This window comes from Bubalus kerabau, chromosome 1, assembly GCF_029407905.1.
Source record: "Bubalus kerabau isolate K-KA32 ecotype Philippines breed swamp buffalo chromosome 1, PCC_UOA_SB_1v2, whole genome shotgun sequence".
NCBI lineage: Eukaryota > Metazoa > Chordata > Mammalia > Artiodactyla > Bovidae > Bubalus > Bubalus kerabau.
This window is the reverse complement of record NC_073624.1, coordinates 34,401,158-34,424,848: the sequence shown is the minus strand read 5'-3', so window position 1 is coordinate 34,424,848 and position 23,691 is coordinate 34,401,158. Positions and strand designations below refer to the sequence as shown.

The 23,691-nt window shown below is 39.6% G+C and overlaps 1 pseudogene; it reads left to right on the top strand.

Annotated features, from left to right (window-relative positions):
- Positions 1-8,538: 8,538 nt before the first annotated feature.
- LOC129641414 (poly(A) polymerase alpha-like) lies at positions 8,539-22,860 on the top strand (annotated as a pseudogene).
- Positions 22,861-23,691: the final 831 nt, after the last annotated feature.

Sequence of the window (23,691 nt, the reverse complement as noted above, 5' to 3'; positions counted from 1 at the left end):
TGATGTGGCAAATAGATATTATTCAACTGTTTCTCTAAACCTTTATAATACTGAAAAATGCTAAGAACTCTAAGATGCTAGAATTGATCAGAAAAAGTATCTAAAACTTCAAAATAAATCCAAAGATGCCAAAATCACTTTTCATTGTCATACTGGAGCACTGTCTAACAGGTCTGTCCAAGGTTTATTTAATTTTCTAGGGGAATATATCTTTGTTTGACTCCTCATTTACTGTTCATTCAAGCTCAGACTCTATAAAGCTATGTATCACTTTGTGAACTTTAGTCTGATAAGCGATGATTTCTCTCCAATAGAAAAATAACCCTAATGTTTATTATTTTATTGCTCTGTGAGATATAATGCATTTAGTCTCTTATTTAGCCAGCTTGTTTTATCATTCCTTTCATGACTGACTATAAAAGTCTTTGTTCCTTCAGTTCTTTTTTAAACCAGTTTTACCTCCTGGCTGGACCCCTCACTAATGAGTTAAATAAACATTGACACATTCTTACTTTATACTTGTACAGAGTCATGTTTTTAGCTTTCTGAAAATTATACTTTAATCACCTGTGAGCTGAGTCTATTTCACTGTGTTGTCCAAGAAGTATACCTTATGAATTTTTTCCTCATTCAAACATTTCTCTTGAGTCCTGGAGGAAATCCCAAGAGCAAAATTACTTTTCTGTCATTGACTGCCTGTTTTTTATCCTTCTGATTTTGTGTTTTTATTTTCACTTTTGGTTGTGAGTCTGTATTCTGTCCAATTTGTGGTTGGGGCCATGTCTTCTCCCATCATCCAGTCCATAGATTTCTAAACAGTGGACCATTAGGCCAATCTCAGTCTAGAGATTACCTTGCATATACATGAGTCTGCTCTGCACATACGCCTAGTGGCTCAGTGGTGTCTGACTCTGTGACCCCATGGACTGTAGCCTGCCAGGTTCCTCTGTCCATGGGATTCTCCAGCCAAGCGTACTGGAGTGGGTTGCCATTTCCTCCTCCAGGGGATCTTCCCAAATCTGGGATCAAATCCACATCTCCAGTGTCTCCTGCATTGCAGGCAGGTTCTTTACCTGCTGAGCATTATTCACCAGTGGTACAAAGGATGATTGGAAATCTGATTTTATGGTATGGCTCTGTCAATATAATGGGGACCCAGTCTTGGTCAGATGAGAGATGACAGACAATCTATAGTCTGTTTGACTTTCTGGTTTGTTGCTTTGTCTATGTGTGAGCCTAACCCAATTAGGAAAATGCTTTATGCTTATTGAAAAGGAGCTCTCTGAGATCTAGACAGATGAGTTTTTCATTTTTGTTTACTTTAGACCTGTGTCTGTAGTTGTGGAATTGAAGCTACAACCCTTCTGTGTGTCTCTGTGTTGATAAATGAGAAAAGAATTCCTTTCACTGCATTACTATGAAATATTTTCCTGCGTCTGGAGGGTAATAATACATTAAATTATAAAACCTCAAATTAAAGAAGCTCTGTTTTATTTGGTTATAGAGAACTACAAGGGATTACATAAATTTAGGATTTCCAGAATTTTGATAATGCTCTGAATGTGCTAGCCTTTAAAAAAAGCAAAAAATAGAAGCTTTCACAGAAACTGCAAGGTCAGAAGCATTTTTATATAATAATTCAAGTTCACACAATGAAAGTGAATTTTGCACAAATCACAATGAATTTTCTAATTTTTCCTAAAAAGAACTTCTCGTGGGACTTCCCTGGTGGTTCAATGGTAAAGAATCTGCCTGCCACTGCAGGAGACATGGGTTCGATCCCTGACTCAGGAAAATCCCACATGCTGTGGAGCAACTAAGCCTGTGTGCCACAACTATCGAGCCTGTGGTCTAGAGCCCGGGAGCCACAACTTCTGAGCCCTCTACTGAGCCTGTGCTCTAGAGCCCGGGAGCCACAACTCCTGAGCCCTCTACTGAGCCTGTGCTCTAGAGCCTGGGAGCCACAACTTCTGAGCCCTCCAGCTGCAACTACTGAAGCACGAGTGCCCTAGAGCCCGTGCTCTGCAACAAGAGAAGCCACTGATTTGAGAAGCCTGCACACCGCAACTGAAGAGTGGCCCCTGCTCCTCACAACTAGAGAAAAGCCCGTGCAGCAACAAAGACCCAACATAGCCAAAAATAAATATTACTAAATGAAAAAAAAATTCTTTAAGAGCTGCTTGTTTTTTCCCTAGTTTTATCAAAGTGAAGGATAATAAAAGCATACCTTTTTTAAAGATTTGTATTTACTTATCACAAAGAAACTAGGAATCTGTGGTTCTTAGATTTTTTTATTTTTTATAAGTTCTGATAATATTGCTATTATGTCATTTTTAATTGAGGAAGATTACACTTCAACTGGGCTTCCCAGGTGGTGCTAGTGGTAAAGAACCTGCCTGTCAATGCAGGAGATGTCGTTTCAATCCCTGGGTCAGCAAAATCCCTGGAGGACGGCATGGCAACCCACTCCAGTATTCTTGCCTGGAGAATCCCATGGACAGAGGAGCCTGCTGGCTACAGTCCATAGGGTAACAAAGAGTCAGACACAACTGAAGCATCTTAGCATGCACGAATACACACTTCAACGAAATAATTGTAAATCTGATGAATATTTTACATCAACAGTAATTATGTCCTGTAGTGTGTCAGCTGAAATTTGTTTTCCAAGGTCTTTTTTTTTTAATTTTTAAGACAGAAAACTAATATTAAATTGAGTTAATAATTGGAATGCTCTTGGATACCTGACATAATATCTAAGTAAACATAGTTTTAATATATGTGTTTTTGTTTCTTTTTCTTGCACATTGTAAAGAGCTATACTTCTGAGCTGGTAACATACACATTCATTTTTACTACTTTTGGAAGGTATGAAAAGATGTGTGTAGTTGTAAAACATATGTGTACTCATAAGTTTTGTGGTCTGCTAAAAGGCTTGTTTATCACAAACAGTTCACAATGAACTACCTCCAGTGTTTTTCTGATTAATAGAAGTGAGTTACTTAGGTTAAACACTGTATTGTTGAAGGTTTACTAGAACAATCAGGTACAAATGTGAAGGTAAGAAAATGGGGTATGTGTGAGTCCCCCCTGCGCAAAGAAACAGAGTGGCTTTGTCTTAAAGTGTCTTGTTTCAGAACATGAAAAGGAATTATGAAAGAAAACTTGAATGAATTTAGAAAGTCATAGAAAGTTAGACCATAAACCCCATTTGCTTTGGTTTTAAATATGTGCAAACAATGAGTCTGAAAAGAAGAAATGAAATATGTAAAAGGAAAATCAGCAGAGTATGCATAGTTTGATGCATTAATTTCAAAATAGAAGGCTTTCATGAAAGACTAGAATTAGGTTTTTCTCTCTTGAAATGAAAAACTGTTCTGAGTAATTAGTCTGCTCTTAACAAGAAGTAGTAAAAAGAGATTCCTCATATTCTCTGTTACCAGCCCAGGTAACAGAAATTCTATATCTCAGCAGAATAATGTTCTGTGCTTTGTGCTGCATTTTTATGCCCTTCATTATTTTCTAAAGCAAACAACAGAATCAGGAAACTTAAGACAGACAACAGAAGTTATACAATCTGAAGAAGACAGAGAATAAAAGATTGAAAAACAAAAGTGAACGGAGCATAAAGAACTTGGGGAACACTATTGAAAAGTCTAATATATGTGTAATTGGAGATGCAGAAGGTGACCTGCAGAAGTTGATTTTCTGGGTTAATAGCTGTTCACCACTGCAGGGCTCTAGATATTTCAACCATACTCCAGAGAGGTTCATATGTGCACATTCCTGGCTGCATCAAGGTAAATGAACAGAACAAAGCACAATATAACAAGACTTCTTTGTGATTAAAATAATCTTTGGAGTTAATTCTTATCTTGGGGAGGGGGTTGTAATTTGTTAAGAAAAAATATCCAAAACTTGAAAACAAAGCAAAAGAATGACAGTTTACCTTTCTAGTGTTATACTGTGGCATTCGCTAATAGGTCTGCCCAAAATTTATTTCATTTTCTACAAGAATGTCCTTTTGCTTGACATACTATTTGGGGCTTCCCTGGTGGCTAAGCGGTAAAGAATCCACCTGTCAATGCAGCAGACCCGGAGGCATGGGTTCGATCCAAGGGACCCGAAGCTCCCGTGGAGAAGAAAATGGAAAGCCACTCCAGCACGCTTGCCTGGAGAATCCCATGAACAGAGGAGCCTGCCAGGCTACAGTCCATGTGGTCACAAAGAGTCAGACACAACTTAGCATAAACAGCAACTATTTACCACTGATTATAACCCAGACTCTAAAGTCACAATCTAATTTATAGACTTTCACCCAGCATAGATATAAATGATTTCTTTGACATGTGTTCACTTTCTGTTTGTACAAGTAATCGTTTTACTTCTTTGAAACATTTACTTTGACAGGATGAAATCACTGAAATTCAGTTTTGGAAAAGTCAAATGATGGCATGTGAAACTTTGGTTGTGGGCAGAGATGGACACAGAATCTTCTCCAAAGAGTTGTTTTGTGTGTGTGTTTTTTAGGAGACAACTGACACAGCCTTAGACACTTTCATGTGATTTCATGAGGCAAAACCAAGTGTATAAAATTAAATGCTGCTTTACGAATCATTAAAAGCCATCCTAAATTCAATTCAAAAATTGACCAGAAGCCACTGCAATTTGCTCCAAAGAGAAATAACATGCTGAGTAAGCAATGCAAATGCTCCTCACCCTTCCCCAGACTGAAGTAACCTGCTGGATCAGCACGGTAACAGCTACGGCTACAGTGAAGTCAAAGACAGAAAGACCTGCTGAACAGAAGCCAAAAAGATGGGCATTTCATTTACTCTGTTCTTAGTAACTGTATTAGTTTCAGTTTCTAGGAAGAGCATAATGGCAGAGTGTGATGTAAGACATATCCAAAAACTTCTTTGAAATTTGCTCTAGAAAACCATCTCAAAAATAAGAGAAAAGCCTTAAATTCCCATAAGATAAGATAATCAGGCTTTTTGTGTCGTCTGATATTTTTGATCAAGAAACCTAAATTCAAATCAGTCAGATGTTCTGACTTCAAAGGACTGCAGCATCCCTGGAAACGGACACAGCAGCTGTTTTCCACAAAAGATGAGGCTTCTATACATGACGCTCCTAAGTATTTTCCTAAAGTCACCAGAATCAGTTCTTCCAAGTTCACATAAACACACTCCGTTCTTGCTGTATTGATATCCTTGGGCCCCTCACTTGTGCTGTTAGATGATACTTTTTTAAAGTCTTTTCTGCTATCTCCAAAAATTAAACAGTTTTAGTTGGGCTCAGTAAATAAGTATAATCATTTCTTTCCCCACTCCTCTCTCCAAAAAAAAAAATAAAAAAAACTGAAACAAGTAAATTTCCAGAACACACTGTGTAATAGTAAGGGAAGACTGCTAATTGAAGATGAGATGCAGACCTAAAAAATAATCTGAGAGAATGGAACAGCAAATACCCTTAAATCCTGACATTTTTGAACATTTTTATGTGTTTGCTTTTTTTTCTATTTGGGCTTGAGATTACTACTTCAAGAAGCTTATACTGGCAACGCGATGACAGTTATGAATGGAAAAGAAATGGAAAGAGGGTAACATTTCAAGTTTGTGTTTTTTTTCTCACAAAGTCCATGGATTGTGGGAGAAAAGTAAAAGACATGAGGAGAAAAATAAAGCATTAATTAAAGGGCATATCTTTGAACAAACTTGGGGACAAAATTACAGATTTTTGTTTGGGTATCGTGTTTTGTTTCTGTATGTGAGCTACAGATTCTATTCTGGGATCCCCAAGTCTTAGCATAGGTAGCACCAAGAATTTGATAGGCATTCCATAAACATTTGTTAAGGACATGATAAAAGAGCTATTAAAAACTGCTATGACGATAACCTTTATTTATAAAAAAGATTTCAGTTTAAGCGTAGGTATAAAGAAGTGTTTCTGGCCAGTTCTTCTCAAACTTTAATGTTCATACAAATCACCTGGATATTCTTGTAAAATGGCAGATTCTGACTCAGTAGTTTTGGGGGTGCTGAAGAGTCTGCATTTCTAACAAGTTCTTAGGTGATGCTAATGCTGTGCATTCATGGGCTACATTTTTTATTTTTAATTGGAGGATAATTGCTTTACAATATTGTATTAGTTTCTGCCATACAGCAACATGAAGCAGCCATAAGTACATATATGTCGCCTCCCTTTTGAACCTCCCTCCCACCTCTCACTCCATTCCAGCCCTCTAGGTTGTCACAGAGTACCAGGTTTGAGTTCCTTCTGTCATACAGCAAATTCCCACTGGCTATCTATTTCACATATGGTAATGTATATATTTACATGCTACTCTCTCAATTAGTCCCACCCTCTCCTTCCCACACTGTGTCCACATGACATGGGCCACTTTTTGAGAACCAAAATCCTGGACAAGCTGACGGTCTGTGTCAATAAGGAGGCTACAGAGTTGGGCATCACAGAGAAATGTTGGGCACATGGCCAGCAAGGAAAAAGGAAGGCATGGGTCAAGCAGGCATGGCCATAGGGGAGGAAGGGAATGACCATCCAAGAAGTCTGCACACAGCCCTTTCTTTTCTGGCTCTATGAAATGAAAAGTTTTATTTCCTGCTTGAAAAGCAAAGTTTCAAGAATCAGCAAGCAAATGGGAGAAGGAAACAGAGACTGTCTCCTTACCCTCAAAATCCTATTCAGACCATCCATGATGCTTTACGAGGCCAGGTGAGAGAGGTTGTGAAAGACCAGTCTCTGCCCTTTATGGCACCTTCTCAGGTCCTCATTTCCTAGAGGAGAGACCTTGGCTACAACCACAGGATGCCTATTCCCCAAGATCTTTGAAGCTTAGAAGAGATTATTCTGGCATCACTGGCCTCTCAAGCAGCTTTCACCAATTAACTGCCTCTTTCCCTCTCTTTTTCTACCCACCTGTCCTCTCCCCTACACCTAGTCAGCCATCAGCCTCCATCACGGCCATCATATTCACGGAGGTCATGATGCACTCAACAATGCACCTTTAGTTAAAGGTCAAAGTGACTGAATCTACTCACCTACATTCCTGGCCCACAGGTTACATGAACCTTTAGCCCCTGACATTATCTTTTGAACTCTAGTTTCATACAAACACAAAAAACAAGAACAGAACTCAAGGCGTGGAAGAAAAAACATGGTTATTTTCCAGTGCTCGCCCTTCACCCGAGATGCAACATGCAGTGGTCTACTGCCTGCCCTCTGATGGCAGTGGCGGTCCTGGGCTGGGGCCCCAAGGGTCAGTCGAGACACAGAACAACGGAAGTAGGCAGCTGGATGCCGCTGGGCGGCCGCTCTCAGAGCAACCACTTGACGCAGCTTCGGGGGCAGAATTAATTTAGATACCATGTGAAAGTCAGCTCCTGGACCTGTGTGATTCTGCAGCCCTGGAAGGGACTCCTGAGAAAAAATGACCCAAAGAAGGAGATGGGAGAAGGGGAACACATGAGGGTGAAGGAAGAGAGGTGAATTTCAGCTGTAAGGAAGTTTTCTCCAGAACATTTCTCTTTAATTTTATATGGGAATATGTACAACAACAAGGATTAAAATGTATATATGACCTCAGGAAAGTATCTGTGCCATTTGTTAACCACCAGGTCATCTCCCTGGCTCTGTAATAACAACACAAATTACTGTCTCATGTGTAAACTACTGAGCATTTATTTCTAATGCTCATGCTTTACAATAAGAATTATGCATAATACTAAATGTGTCAGTGTATATTATTGGGAGTCTTATTTTATTTCAACAATAATATAACTTTGCCAACAAAGGTCCATATAGCCAAAGATATGGTTTTTCCAGTAGTCATGTACAGATGTCAGAGCTGGATCATATAGAAGCCTGAGAGCCAATTGGTGCTTTCAAACCGTGGTGCTGGAGAAGACTCTTGAGAGTCCCTTGGACCAAGGAGCTCGAACCAATCCTAAAGGAAATCAACTCTAAATATTCATTGGAAGGACTGATGCTAAAGCTCCAATACTTTGGCCACCTAATGCAGAGAGCTGACTCATTGGAAAAGACTTTGATGCTGGGAAAGATTGAAGGCAAAAGAATAAGAGAGCAGCAGAGGAAGAGAAGGTTAAATAGCATCACTGACTCAGTGGACATGAATTTCAAACTCTGGAAGATAGTGAAGGACAGGGAAGCCTGACATGTTGCAGTCCATGGGGTCGCAAAAAGTCAGACATGAATTAGCCATTGAAAAACAACAACAACAATGTCCATCTACTTCTGATTGTGACTGAACAACAGATTTTATTGTAGTTGGTGTTTCCAATCCTAAATTCAACAAGTAAAAATGGAAAAATTAGTATTAATAAAATTATTAACTAGAAATGTGTGACAAGATAAATGGGCCACCAATAACATAATCTACCCAAAGAGAGAAACTAAATGAGTAGTTGTGCTCTGAGAGAAATGAAAGACCAATCATGACTGACACATGTCATCTCAACAAAAAATAAGCAGTGTTGAAGGCTTGCAATTTTAAGCGCAATGTTAGAAGCCGGTGTGTCTAATCCCATTTAATCCTAGCAACAATCCTATAAAATTGGTACAATTATTGTCTCCATTTTACCCCTAAGCAAATTAAAGCACAAAGGGGATCAGTAACATATTAAAGGCCGTATAATTGATAAGGAGCAGAACTGGAATTCAAGTCCAGGCTGACTGAAGTGCCCATGATTTTGCCACTAAGATATACATGATCCCTAGAACCAGCAACCCACATTTGTTCCTCTGTACTTAACATTGGGCTGAGTGTTTTACTATCTTCTAAAGCATTAACATAAATCCATGGCATATTCAGTTCTACTTCAGCTAGTCTGAAAAAAAAGAACATCAAGAAGCTTCAAGTGAGTCCAAAAGAGGAAGAATTTCTTAAAGTTTATCCAGGATAGTTCAGGGAAAGTAGCACTCTGGTCAAATAGTGTGAGCAGTTCAAATAACTTAGCCATAGGAGGGATATTTCAGATGAGTTCAGTTCAGTTCAGTTGCTCAGTCGTTTCTGACTCTTTGCAACCCCATGGACTGCAGCACGTTAGGTTTTCCTGTCCATTACCAACACCCGGAGCTTGCTCAAACTCATGTCCATTGAGTTGGTGATGCCATCCAACCATCTCCTCCTCTGTCATCCCCTTCTCCTCCTGCCTTCAATCTTTCCCAGCATCAGGATCTTTTCAAATGAGTCAGTTCTTCACATCAGGAGGCCAAAGTATTGGAGTTTCAGCTTCAGCATCAGTACTTCCAATGAATATTCAGGACTGATTTCCTTTACGATGAACTGGTTTGATCTCCTTGCAGTCCAAGGAACTCTCATGAGTTTTCTCCAACAACACAATTCAAAAGTATCAATTCTTCGGTGCTCAGCTTTCTTTATAGTCCAACTCTCACATCCATACATGACTACTGGAAAACCATAGCTTTGACTAGATGGACCTTTGTTGGCAAAGTAATGTCTGTGCTTTTTAATATACTGTCTAGGTTGGTCTCTGCTTGGCTTCCCTGATAGCTCAGTTGGTAAAGAATCTGCCTGCAATGCAGGAGACCCCGGTTTGATTCCTTGGTCAGGAAGATCCCCTGGAGAAGGGATAGGCTACCCACTACAGTATTCATGAGCTTCCCTTGTGGCTCAGCTGGTAAAGAATCCGCCTGAATGCAGGAGACCTGGGTTCGATTCCTGGGTTGGGAAGATCCCCTGGAGAATGGAAAGGCTACCCACTCCAGTATTCTGGTCAGGAGAATTCCATGGACTATATAGTTTCTGGGGCCACAGAGTCAGACACGATTGAGCGACTTTCACTTTCACTTTCATTTCAGATCAAGATCATCCAAATATCCCCCTTGCTCTGATACTATAATTTCCAAACCTTAAGATTATACTTTTATTTCCTGGATTTCTTTTTCCCCCTACAATGAGAGAATGGGAGAACCACTGGCATCACTTCATGGCTTTCTCAGAATAAATTAATAAACTGACATTCTTATTTATACATCAGTGTTTGTGAGTTGGGATACATCAAGTCTGCCTGCTTGACTAAATTATCAAAGCTGAATTCTTTGATCTGTTATATCAAAGACCACACCAAAGTTCTGCCATTTTGAGAACCCATTGGTAAAGCAGTTGACCTCCTGGCCTTTCAAGAGGATGTATTAATACTTATTTTGTGCTGAGCTAAATAAATGTGCACTAATTTGTTTTTGTTTTGTTCTGTTTTTCATGTATTGTTTCTTCAGTCACATACAATTTTTAAAACTAGGGGAAACATATCTCTTTGACTATGGATCGGTTGACATGATTTCTAAGGTATACAATTCCCTTGCAAGACATTTGGCCCTGTCCAATAATCAATAAGACATCTGGTCCATAAAACATATGGCCCAAGGACTTCCCTAGTGATCCAGTAGTTAAGAATCCACCTGCAAATTCAGGGAACACAGGTCCCGTTCCTAGTCCGGGAAGATTCCACATGCCACGGAACAACTAAGCCCATGCTCCACAACTACTGAAGCCCTCGCACCCTTGAGCCCAGGCTCCAAAACAAGAGAAGCCACTGCAACTGAGAAGCCTGTGTACAACTAGAGTAGCCCACAGTTGCCACAATAGAGAAAGCCCGTGTACAGCAACAAAGACCCAGCACAGCCTAAAATAAATACAAAATAAGTAAGCCAGAAAGAAAAACACCAATACAGTATACTTACGCATATATATGGAATTTAGAAAGATGGTAACGATAACCCTGTATGCGAGACAGCAAAAGAGACACAGATGTATAGAACAGTCTTTTGGACTCTGTGGGAGAGGGAGAGGGTGGGATGATTGGGGGAATAGCATGGAAACATGTATAATATATAAGAAACGAATCACCAGTCCAGGTTTGATACAGGATCCTTGGGGCTGGTGCACTGGGATGACCCGGAGGGATGGTACAGGGAGGGAGGTGGGAGGGGGATTCAGGATGGGGAACACGTGTACGACCGTGGCGGATTCATGTTGATGTGTGGCAGAACCAATACAATATTGTAAAGTAATTAGCCTCCAATTAAAATAAATAAATTTAAATTAAAAAAAAAAAATTTAAAGACCTATGGTCCACACCTAAAGCTCCTTGAAATTTGGTCCTATTCAAAATGTCCATCACCACACTTGGTCCATGACAAATGGTTTTGGATAGAACAAAATAACAAAAAAAAAAATTTAGCATAGACCAAATATCTGTTAACCATACAATAACAAAAAAGATGAAAAAAAGTAGAAGAGGAGGAGAAATAAACATTGATTAATAGCCAGTGTAGTACTGTTTGGGGAGAATGACTTTGAACCAGAATTATTCATATTCCCAGGAAAAGAAGTTGAATAGAAACATAAACCAAAGTCACATAAAATGAAGGCTAAATAAAAGCCTTAGAGAAAGTCAGAGTTCTTTGGTCTGTTCCTAATTTCCAGAAAATGCGTTTACAAATGGTCAGGCAACTGAGCATCTGAGATCTAATTGTGTCACATCTAACAAACTGGTTTGATGTTCTCCTTTTAGAAGAGCAGATGGAGTCGTCTAAAGACTATGAGAAACCCCTGAAGAAAGATGTGACAGTCTGAGGAACAGACTTAAACTAATGTTTAAAAAAATAAATGCTTTCGTGAATTAGCAAGGATTTTGCAATCCAGATATAAATGAGATTTTCATCATTCTTTAAACAATGCCAAAGTAATTTTCTGGTTTTGAAGAAGAAAAAAGGACAAGAATTTAAGAAGCTAAGTAAAGAGCAATTGATGAGAAGGAGTTCGGCGTGAATGCAACATCAAGGAAAATGGTTTCAGAGGGTTTTTCTTGTATTAAAAATGTCCTTAAAATATAGGGCACTGCAAAGAATAATATAATAAACACTTGTGTATCTAATACATAGTTTAAACAAATACTCATATTTTGTCATACTTGCTTCAAGTCACTTTTGAGAGAAACAGATCCTTATAAATACAGTTTACATCCTCTCTATTCCTCTTCCCAGTTCAATTCTCCTCCCTTTCTCCCAAAAACTCATTACTATGAGTTTTGATGTGTACTACATCTACTATATATGTATGCAGTATAAAACAGTACCATATATACAAGTATATATACAAAGTAAGTGTAGTATTAAAATACAAACTGGGGGGACTTCCCTGGTGGTCCACTGGTTAAGACTCCAAGCTCTGACAATGCAGAGAGACCCTGCATGTCACACGGTTTGGCCAAAAAAAAAAAAAAAATACAGATTGGAAAAACACCAAACTTGTATTTCATGTAGGTATACATGTAACTCATATATCTTGTATACTTTCAACTATATTCGTAAAATTGCTTTTAAACTGAGACATTTCAGAGGATAAATTTCAGAGTTAGTTGACATGGCTAAAATCTAGTGGCCATTCTTGGAAAATAATAAGAATAGAGATAAAATTTAGAGCAAGGACTTTGTTATAGTGAATTCTGAAAGCTATTTTATAAATTCTGAGCATATACAGAGAATGAAAAGGGATTTCAAAGATGGTGATGTGACCAAAAATTCTACCAAGAAGCTCATGTTTTATAAATTTGAAATCAGAAATGAAACGAGTCCAAATAGATTTCAAAGGTGAATTGAGGTACTATAAAAGATTATGGTGGCTCATTGAACTCTCTTCCAGGCATGCTAAGCTACTCTCTGGGAATAATTTACACAGCTGTGGAAACTACATTAGCTCTTCAAACCTCTAGGGTACTCCTTAGTAAGTTACTATCTGATGTACTGATTTTTCTTAGCACCTAAATTATTCTCACAACAGTAGCTCTTTCCTGAGATTAAGTTATGGTCTCCATAAACCATATAGTTTTCTGATTACTTAAGTGTTCCTGTGACTTTCAAATGTGCTCAACTTATTCACAGAAGTAATTTAGGCCACCTAGAAAACCCACCTAAACAAGTAAAATTCACTCTGATGCTACTGTGTCCATATGCTTAAAGACAACGGTATGAAAAAGGTCAATCTGATATATTCAAGCCTATTAAAGAGAGTATCTACTGACTGTACTGCCAATCCAAATGGCCATTATGATTGGCAAGCAAAGCCAATTAAATAAGGAATGGTTCACTTATGGCTTTTATGCAGTCAGAACTTCAGTAAGTTACAAACAAATGCTCTGTAAGTCTGGCTCATGGTCAGATTTCCTGGGATCATTAACAGTCCCTTGGTAATTTTATCAAAGAGAGAGGTATCGATCCCAGTATCCCAGCCAAATTTTAACTTACAGAATTACAGCTGACCCTTCCCAAATTCCCTCAGATTAAGTGATATATTCTGTGAGAATAAGCAGCTCTGACTTCTAATGTGCTTCATCCAACCCACGGATGTTTCAGTTCAGTTCAGTCGCTCAGTCGTGTCCAATTCTTTGCAACCCCATGAACCACAGCACACCAGGCTTCCCTGTCCATCACCAACTCCTGGAGCTTGCTCAAACTCATATCCATGGAATGAGTGATGCCATCCAACGATCTAATTCTCTGTCATCCCATTCTCCTCCTGCCTTCAATCTTTCCCAGCATCAGGGTCTTTTCAAATGAGTCAGTTCTTTGAATCAGGTGGCCAAAGTATTTGAGTTTCAGCTTCAGCATCAGTCCTTTCAAAGAATATTCAAGACTGATTTCCTTTAGGATGGACTGGTTGGATCTCCTTTCCATCCAAAGGACTCTCAAGAGTCTTCTCCAACACCACAGTTCAAAAGCATCAGTTCTTTGGTACTCAGTTTTCTTTATAGCTCTTTATAGAGCTATAAAGCTCTATAAAGCTTTCTACTCAGCTTTCTTTATAGCTCTTTCTTTATAGCTCAGCTCTCACATCCATACATGACTACTGGAAAAGCCATAGCTTTGTCTAGATAGACCTTTGTTGGGAAAGTAATGTCTGCTTTTTAACATGCTGTCTAGGTTTGTCATAGCTTTTCTTCCAAGAAACAAGTGTCTTTTAATTTCATGGCTGAAGTCACCATCTGTAGTGATTTTGGAGCTCCAAAAAAGTAAAGTCTGTCACTGTTTCTAATGTTTCCCCATCTATTTGCCATGAAGTGATGGGACCAGATGCCATGATCTTTGTTTTCTGAATGTTGAGTTTTAAGCCAACTTTTTCACTCTCCTTTTCACTTTCATCAAGAGGCTCTTTAATTCTTCTTCACTTTCTGCCATAAAGGTGATGTCATCTGCATATCTGAGGTTATTGATATTTCTCCCAGCAACCTTGATTCCAGCTTGTGCTTCATCCAGGCCAGCATTTCTCATGATGAACTCTGCATATAAGTTAAATAAGCAGAGTGACAATATACAGTCTTGACATACTCCTTTCCCAATTTGGAACCAGTCTGTTGTTCCATATCTGGTTCTAACTGTAGCTTCTTGACCTACATACGGATTTCTCAGGAGGCAGGTCAGGTGGTCTGATAGTCCTATTTCTTTGCGAATTTTCCAGTTTCTGCCTTGTCCAACTCAATAACACAGAAGCCTTGATGAGCCCACAGAAACCTCTTCTCCCACCATACACTCAACAACAAAAAATGAACCTATTCTAATTCTTCTTTAGTGTGTTTTTGATCATTCCATTGGCAGGATCAACTCAATGTGGCATGGACAGACATTTATTTACAACCACCGATTTCTCTACATGCCTTCCCAGCAAAGAGAGAGAAGATGAAGTGTGAAGAGCAAAGCCATGAGCTTTGACTCCTGATGGAAAAAGAGAAAATCATCAGCCTCGCTGTCTACTCCCCTTGGAGATCAACTTTAGCTATACTGGTTCAGAAATGGAGGTTGGAAAACACCAAGCAATGACATTACTTTAGTAAAAAGAGAAATCTGATCAGTACTTTTTCCCTGAGAACACCTAGGGGAGATCATCTCTAAAGGGGGGTAAACTAACATGGAGTAAAGTGGCCCAGAAGATGAGGCAACTGTAGTGTCCCACCAGTCTGCAGGATAACTTGAAATGAGAATCCACAGACTAGTAGATTTTTAATTGTCAGTCTTATAATTTTGTCAATAGAAAACTAAATAATATGTTATTTATTTGCTTGATTTTATTTGAAATCTCAGTTGATTCAATGAGAAAAAAATGAACTACCAGGGTTTGATATCACTCAGGTTTTAATCTCGAACTCATCAAGTTAACAGAGTTCTAGTTTTCATATGCTTGTTTTGTATGTTTATATAGCTCAAGTTACCTATAAACACTAGAGTGGGATTTCTTCGGTAATAAAGATTAGAGGCATTGTTATTGTGGAAAATAATATAAATGATTATAGTTCAGAAAGCACTAATGCCATTCCTCGGAATATAAACTACAGCATAGTTGGCTGTGAAACATAAATACATCTAGTTAACACTTAAGCACATTTTGAGGGTCTGAAAAATCATCTTTTCTCTTTCTGAGCAATACTGACACTCATTACCACCTTTGAATATAATTTCATGCAACTTAATTTTCTTATTTATAAAACTGTTTCCAGGTGTGATTATTATTCATCCATCACATGATATATTTTTAAAAATGAAAACTGACAGCATTCACTTCTAAAATTTATGTATGCTGGTAGAATGCTCTAATTATACAACAAAGTAATTTAGTTAATGTAATTTTTTTGGTACTCAGTTATACTCCCTAAAGATGTTCGTAAATTAAAAAAAAAAAAAAATTAAACTCCAAGTCCATGTATTTTTTCATTAATACTATTCACAATTTCTTTGTGGATTGTAACTATATAACCCAAGGTGATGTCTGCTAATTCTTTCTCAAGTTCCTTTTCTTAATCTGCATAATAAGAAACCCCAAGAATAGACAGAAAGAGCATCTTTGATATAATCGTGGGCTCACAGCAAACTCTGACAGTAAAGTCTGAAAGGATTACTTCAGAAGGAAGGTCCTGAAAGTGAGAAAATTCAGGGAAATTTCAGACATCCTTAATCTATTTGTGAATGCAGACAGAAGTATGACAAATGACCCCAGTACTAAAGAACTCCAGAAAGGCATTCCACTTTGCATTAAGATATAGGTGCAATCATTCATTCATTTGACATTTATTGAGAGCCTATTAGATGACTGGCACCAGGTAGAGCTTCCCTGGTGGCTCAGCTAGTAAAGAACCCACCTGCCAATGCAAGAGATACAAGAGACATGGGTTTGATCCCTGGGTCGGGAAGATCCCATGAAGAAGGAAATGGCCACCTGTTCCAGTATTCTTGCCTGGAAAATCTCATGGACAGAGAAGCCTGGTGGGCTACAGTCCATGGGCTTACAAAGAGTTGGACACAACTGATCACTGATGCACCTATGCCTACTAAGGTACCAGGCAGCAGGAATTCAAGAATGAAAAGGATGGGTCTCTGCTCCAGTCTAGGGAGGGAAAGGGGAAGACAGATGCACAAGGGATTTGCCTGTAGTGGTTAAGATTGAACATGGCTACAAGCTTCTCCTGGAAAAGATGGTGATTCAGGTAAACATCAGTCAAGTCTGCTCTGAAGGAAGATCCGTGGTAAAGAACAATCGAGCAAAAGACACTGGCTCCTGGGGTCCTCCTGCAACTGAGCATCAGAGTCTGCTGGCAGAAACCCTGTAGTCTCCAGCTTAGAAATCCCTCCCCCGTTGCATCAAGACTGTTCACAGACCTTGAGTCCTACAGCAGGTGTCCCCAACCTCTGGGATCTAATGCCCAGTGATCTGAGGTGGAACTGATGTAATAACAATAGAAATATACGATAAATGTAATGCTCTTGAATCATCCCTAAACCAATCCCCCGCCCCCCACCAGCCGTACATGGAAAAACTGTCTTCCATGAAACCAGTCCCTGGTGCCAAAAATATTGGGGACTGCTGTCCTAGAGGACACCCCCCAACAAAGGGGCCTGGTGGGCCTTTCTGCCTGCAGCACTGTTTATTTATCCTCTCTCATAATTAAACCTTCTTCTAATCCTACAAGGTAATAATATTTGCAAATGGAGAACACCTGGCTATCCAACATGATGAATTTTCCAGGCTTCTGGGAAAAGGGTTGTTCAAGCCAAAAGAAATCTAACACGCCCCCAGAAAGTAACCTGAGCCCTTCACAATATGAATACACAGGCACAGGGGTTAAATGTATAATGTATATTCAGCACAGAGAAAGCATGAATATTATGTCTGTGTGTGTGTGTGTGTGTGTAACCACAGAATTCTAAGCTTGTAGGGTGTGCTTTACATCTATATCATATGTTATCCAGATACCAGTTGTATATTATAAGCTGCATATGCAATACCATATGGACACCATAAAATATCACATGTGTTGTCAGGATAATTTTACATTTAGTGCATGATTAAAATGTCTTATATTATACACCTATCTTTTCTGTGTGTGCATGGATTTGTCTCACAAATTGCTTTCATTATCAAATTCAGATATCAGTCAAAGTTAAAGTCTCTTTACTGAAATTTAATAAAAAGCAATATGGAAACGTGACTACAGTTTGTTTTTCTTCCCTAGATTTTTCTGCCATGCAGCATTTAACACTGGTGCAGCCGTCAATACCCATTCATCTGCTATCGGGCAGCTTTTTCCTTTCACTCACTGTGACATTTTTAAAGTGGCAAAAAAAAAAAAAGAAAAAAAGCTTAAAACAGCATATTTGTCACTTTTTTCTTTCTAGTGACCTTTTAAACACTACGGAAAATTACATGTACTAAACTCTTTAATCACTCCATGTACATTTCACAATAGTGCTTTCTATAGGGGTATCCTTTAATTAAATTTAAGAAATTTACATTGTACACACTGCTGTTCATTTAATTATTCAAACATTTAAACATAAGAAAACCTCATAACTTTTAGCTATGGCAACCATGTGATGTAACGGTTATCTATATTAAGAATCATTTTTTATAAGGAGAATTTCAGAAATAACTTGTACATACCCTCAGCTTCCAGTCTTTAAGTCCTGATAAATAGTTACATGAAGCACTTTCCTTCAGTATTTAAGAAATTTAAGAATTTAAATCCAGTGAAGAAAAACAGTCTTTATGTTTCCATATTGTTTTTTATTAAATTTAAGGAAAATTAAGAAATTTAAGGAAAAAGATACGTGGATGGCAAGACATTACATGGAATGTTTCTAGGAGGAAGATGCTATGATTGGGTCTCTGGGCTTCCCTGGTGGTCCATGTGTTAAGAATTCCAATGCTGGGGTCATGGGTCTGATCCCTGGTCAGGTAACTCAGACCCCACAAGCCATGGGGCAACTAAGCCCAGGAGGCACAACGTAAGAGTCCCAGTGCCACAACTAAGGCCTGACACAGCCAAAAATAAACAAATACATAAGTAAATATTAAAAAGAAAAACTGAATCGCAACCCTATTTTGGATCAGCTGTGTGACCTTGAGGGAGTCACTGTGTATCTTGATTGCACCATTAGGTCACCGTTTGCAAAATAAAATACTGATAGCCACTTCTTTTCATCACAGTATCATTGTGGGGATCGAATTAGTAAATATCTGTGAATATGCCCTGAAATCTACTTTAAAAATGAAAAGTAACATGACTTTTAGTTCAAAAACAAATATTCTCTGTTTTCTAGAAGTGGAGAAATTTAAAATTCTTGTAACACAACCAGAAAGAAATCAAAGGTTTAAAACAAGCTAAAATATCAACATTAGCAGTACATTATTTTAAATCAGTGTCCTTTCTAAAAAGAGAAACAGAAATACTGCTGTCCCTGCTATAGAATGGTATCACAAATTGCAAAGAGTAGTAATTCTGTAGTGCCCATTTAGTTTCATTTTTATTCTTATCATTTTCACTATGACTGTCATACCTTTAGACACGAATAAGTCTCACAGACATAGAAAACAAATGAATGGTTACCAAAGGGGAAACGAGGGATAAGTTAGGAATTTGGGATTAGCATAGACTATATATAAAATACTTTATCTATATATATAACTACTATAAACTACTATATATAAAATAGATAACAAGGACCTACTGTATAGCACAAGGAGCTATACTCAATACTCTGTAATAATCCATAAAAGAACTGAAAAAACACATAAACATATATATACATATATAACCGAATCACTTTGCTGTACATCTGAAACTGACGCACACTGTAAATCAACTACGTGTGTGACTTCTAAGTCACTTCAGTTAAGTCAGACTGTTTCTGACCCCATGGACTGCAGCCCACCAGGCTCCTTCATTCATGGAATTTTCCAGGCAAGAATACTGGAGTGGGTTGCCATTTCCTAGTCCAGGGGAACTTTCCAAGTCAGGGATTGAACCTGCCTCTATTCCATCTCCTACACTGGATGTGGATTCTTTACCACTGAGCCACGTGAGAAGCCTGTAACTTTCATACTAGAAAAGTTTTTTTTTAAAAAAGGAAAATGAATGGGCAGCACACCCTAGGTCAGAATCTCTTATTTCACCACTTATGAGTTAGCCACCAAGAGAAATTAATTTCTCAAATCATCAGTTCCCTGGTCTCTGCAACTGAGAACATAATACTGAACACAGAAAGTTCTTAGGAGTTCCTGCTCCCTCATAAATAGTGTATCTTAGTCAGTCAATCAGTTCATTCGCTCAGTTATGTCCAACTCTTTGCAACCCCATGGACTGCAGCACGCCAGGATTCCCTGCCCATCACCAACTCCCAGAGCTTGCTCAAATTCATGTCCATTGAGTCCATGATGCTATCTAACTATCTCATCCTCTGTCATCCCCTTCTCCTCCTGCCCCCAATCCCTCCCAGCATCAGGGTCTTTCCAGTGAGTCAGTTCTTCACATCTGGTGGCCAAAGTATTGGAGTTTCAGCTTCAGTATCAGTCCTTTCAGTGAATATTCAGGACTGATTTCCTTTAGGATTGACTGGTTTGATCTCCTTGCAGGCCAAGGGACTCTCACGAGTCTTCTCCAACACCACAGTTCAAAAGCATCAATTCTTCGGTGCTCAACTTTCTTTATAGTCCAACTCTCACATCCATACATGACTCCTGGAAAAATCATAGCTTTGACTAGATGGATCTTTGTTGGCAAAGTAATGTCTCTGCTTTTTAAATATGCTTTTAGTTTGGTCATAGCTTTTCTTCCAAGAAGCAAGTGTCTTTTAATTTCATGGCCGCAGTCGCCATCTGCAGTAATTTTGGAGCCCAAGAAAATAAAGTCTGTCACTGTTTCCATTGTTTCCCCATCTATTTGCCATGAAGTGATGGGACCAGATGAAATGATCTTCATTTTCTGAATGTTGAGTTTTAAGCCAGCTTTTTCACTCTTCTTTTCACTTTCATCAAGAGGTTCCTCCTTACTTTCTGCCGTAAGGGTGGTGTCAGTGTATCTGAGGTTATTGATATTTCTCCCAGCAATCTTGATTCCCGCTTGTGTTTCATCCAGCCCAGCGCTTTGCATGATGGGCTCTGCATATAAGTTAAATAAGCAGGGTGACAGTATACAGTCTTGAAGTACTCCTTTCCTGATTTGGAACCAGATTGTTGTTCCATGTCTGGTTCTAACTGTTGCTTCTTGACCTGCATGCAGATTTCTTAGGAGGCAGGTAAAGTGGCCTGATATTCCCATCTGATATCCCATAGTTTGTTGTGATCTACACAAAGGCTTTGGCATAATAAAGCAGAAATAGATGTTTTTCTGGAATTCTCTTGCTTTTTCTATGATCCAACAGATGTTCACAATTTGATCTCTGGTTCCTCTGCCTTTTCTAAATCCAGTTTGAACATCTGGAATTTCATGGTTCACAGTACTGTTGAAGCCTGGCTTGGAGAATTTTGAGCATTACTTTACTAGCGTGTGCTGCTGCTAAGTCACTTCAGTCCTGTCCGATTCTGTGCGACCCCATAGACGCAGCCCACCAGGCTCCCCCCTGGAGTGGGTTGCCATTTCCTTCTCCAATGCAGGAAAGTGAAAAGTGAAAGTGAAGTCGCTCAATCGTGTCCGACTTTTAGCGACCCCATGGACTGCAGCCTATCAGGCTCCTCCGCCCATGGGATTTTCCAGGCAAGAGTGAGATGAGTGCAATTGTGTGGTAGTTTGAACATTCTTTGGCATTGCCTTTCTTTGGGATTGGAATGAAAACTGACCTTTTCCAGTCCTGTGGCCACTACTGAGTTTTCCAAATTTGCTGGCATGTTGAGGGCTGCACAGTGTATATTAAGGCTCTGGTTTGTAATACAGAGAAACGGTATTTATCGCTGTTGTTTAGGCAAGAACTCTCTTACCACACTTCGCTCTGATAGTAAGCTGGAAGACAAACTGATTCTGGAGTTCAAGAGTCCAACCAGCGTTCTAGTAAGTTGCTGTGCCCGTCTTTGGGTACCACATGAGGACAAAGAAGAAAGCTGAGCAGCGCTGAAAGCAACCCGCGTTGACACAGTGGGGGAGGTGGGGCGGGAGTGGGCGTGGCCCCCGGGGCGGAGTCTCGCCGCTTCTCCCTTTCCCCTCAGTGGCCACGCCCAGAGCAGCTGCTGAGTCCTTACTACTCAAGGATCCAAACAAACACAGCCACCTCCGAAAACACTATGGCATCACCTCTCCCATCAGTTCAGCAGACCCCAAGGAAACTGAGTGCCTACTTACGCAGAAACTAGTTGAGGTTCTGAATCCCTTTGGGGTTTGCGAAGAGGAACTACAGTGCAGGAATTTCATTTTGGGAAAATGAACTTTTCAGTAAAATGTTTTACTTTTGGATCTCATAGATGAAGAGTACATACAGAAGGTGCTGACACTAATTGATGTGTTTTGTTGCCCGAAGATATGTTTATGGAAGTGTCTTCTCCACCTCATACTATGATAAACTGAAATTACAGGAAGAAGTAAATGATGTAAGGGGCTTCCCGTGTGGTCCTAGTGGTAAAGAACCCGCCTACCAATGCAGGGGACATAAGAGATGCTGGTTCCATCCCTGGGTCCGGAAAGATCCCCTGGAGGAGGAAATGACAACCCACTTCAGTATCTTTGCCTGGAGGATCCCATGGACAGAGGAGCCTGGTGGGCTACAGTCCATGGAGTCGCAAAGAGTTGGGCATGACTGAAGCAACTTAGAACACACCTAAAAGATGGAAGAGCTGTTGAAGAGGCATTGGTAACCAGTTATCAAGTTGCACTTTTGTGGAATAGAGATTGATATTTTGTTTGCAAGATGGACACTGCAGAAGACTTGGATTTAAAAGATGACAGTCTGCTTAAATTTTTAGATATAAGATGCATAAGAAGTCTTATTGGTTGCAGCATAACTGATGAAATTTTACTACTAGTACTAAACATTGCTTCAAAGGCAGTGCCGTGGTAAAGAATCTGCCTGCTATATGGGAGACTTGGGTTCGATCCATGGGTCAGGAAGATCCCCTGGATTAGAAAATGGCAACCCACTCTAGTATTCTTGCTGGGAGAATCCCATGGACAGAAGAACCTGGCAGCTACAGTCCATGGGGTCAAAAAGAGTTGGACACAACTGAGTGTGCACACACACACACTAAACCTTGACAACTTCAGGTTAACCCTAAGAGCTATCAAACTGTGTGCCAAATGCTGCAACATCTATTCCAATATGTTAGGTTTCCTTGGTGCTATTGCCTGGTCTATGATAGTAGGAAGAACTTGCCAGTTTTATCCAAATGCAGTAGCATCACACTTACACATAATTTTTTTGGGGGGTGGGGGGGTGGGGGGGGGAGTATTTTCCAAATGGAAATGACCAAATCCAGTCCTATTGAAACAGCCTGAAGAAAACAGTCTTAATTTGCCTGTATGGGACCCAGGGCTTCTCAAGTGGCACTAATGGAAAAGAATTGCCTGCCAGTGCAGGAGATGCAAGAGACTTGGGTTCGATCCCTGGGTGGGGAAGATCCCCTAGAGGAGGAAACAACAACCCATTCTGGTATTCTTGCCTGGGAAATCCCATGAACAGAGGTGCCTAACAAGCTACTCTTTGGGCAGCAAAGAGCCAGACACAACTGAGCGACTGTGCATACACACAGTTTATAATATCAAGGTCACTAGTATTTTAATATATTCTATATAGAACTATCTTATAAGCCAAAGTTGTATGGGCATTTGTGCTTTAAAAAATAGTAATGGAGACTTCCCTGTGGTCCAGTGGTTAAGACTCTGCTTCCAATCAGGGGACATGGATTCAATCCCTGGTCAGGGACCTAAGGTTGCACATGCCTTGGGGCAACTAAGCCTGTGCCCCACAACTGCTCAGCCTACGCACCACAACTAGAGAAAGCCCAAGCACCTCAATGAAGATTCAGTGAAGCAAAAAAAAAAAAAAAAAAAAAGCTAATAAAAGAATACTTAAAGAGAAAAAAAGATTCCATCCGGGAATCAAGATGAAGTTCTCCCCATCCTTCAAGTGGTCATCTTGGAGCCATCTTGATTTGGTTTTGGCATCCTAATGAAACAAAGTCTGGAAAGGACAGCCCTCCCCCTCAAGGCTAAATACCACTGTTAGTTTGCAACCTCCAGAGTTTGGTTTGTCACCTGGGTGAAATTCAGAGTTTTCCCTCCCCTACACGGAGGACAAAGAGAGACCAAAGGAAGAGGCAGACCCTCCATATTGGTAGGTGGCAGGTGTAATCAGCAAGGAAACTTACTAAGAGGCTTGTCA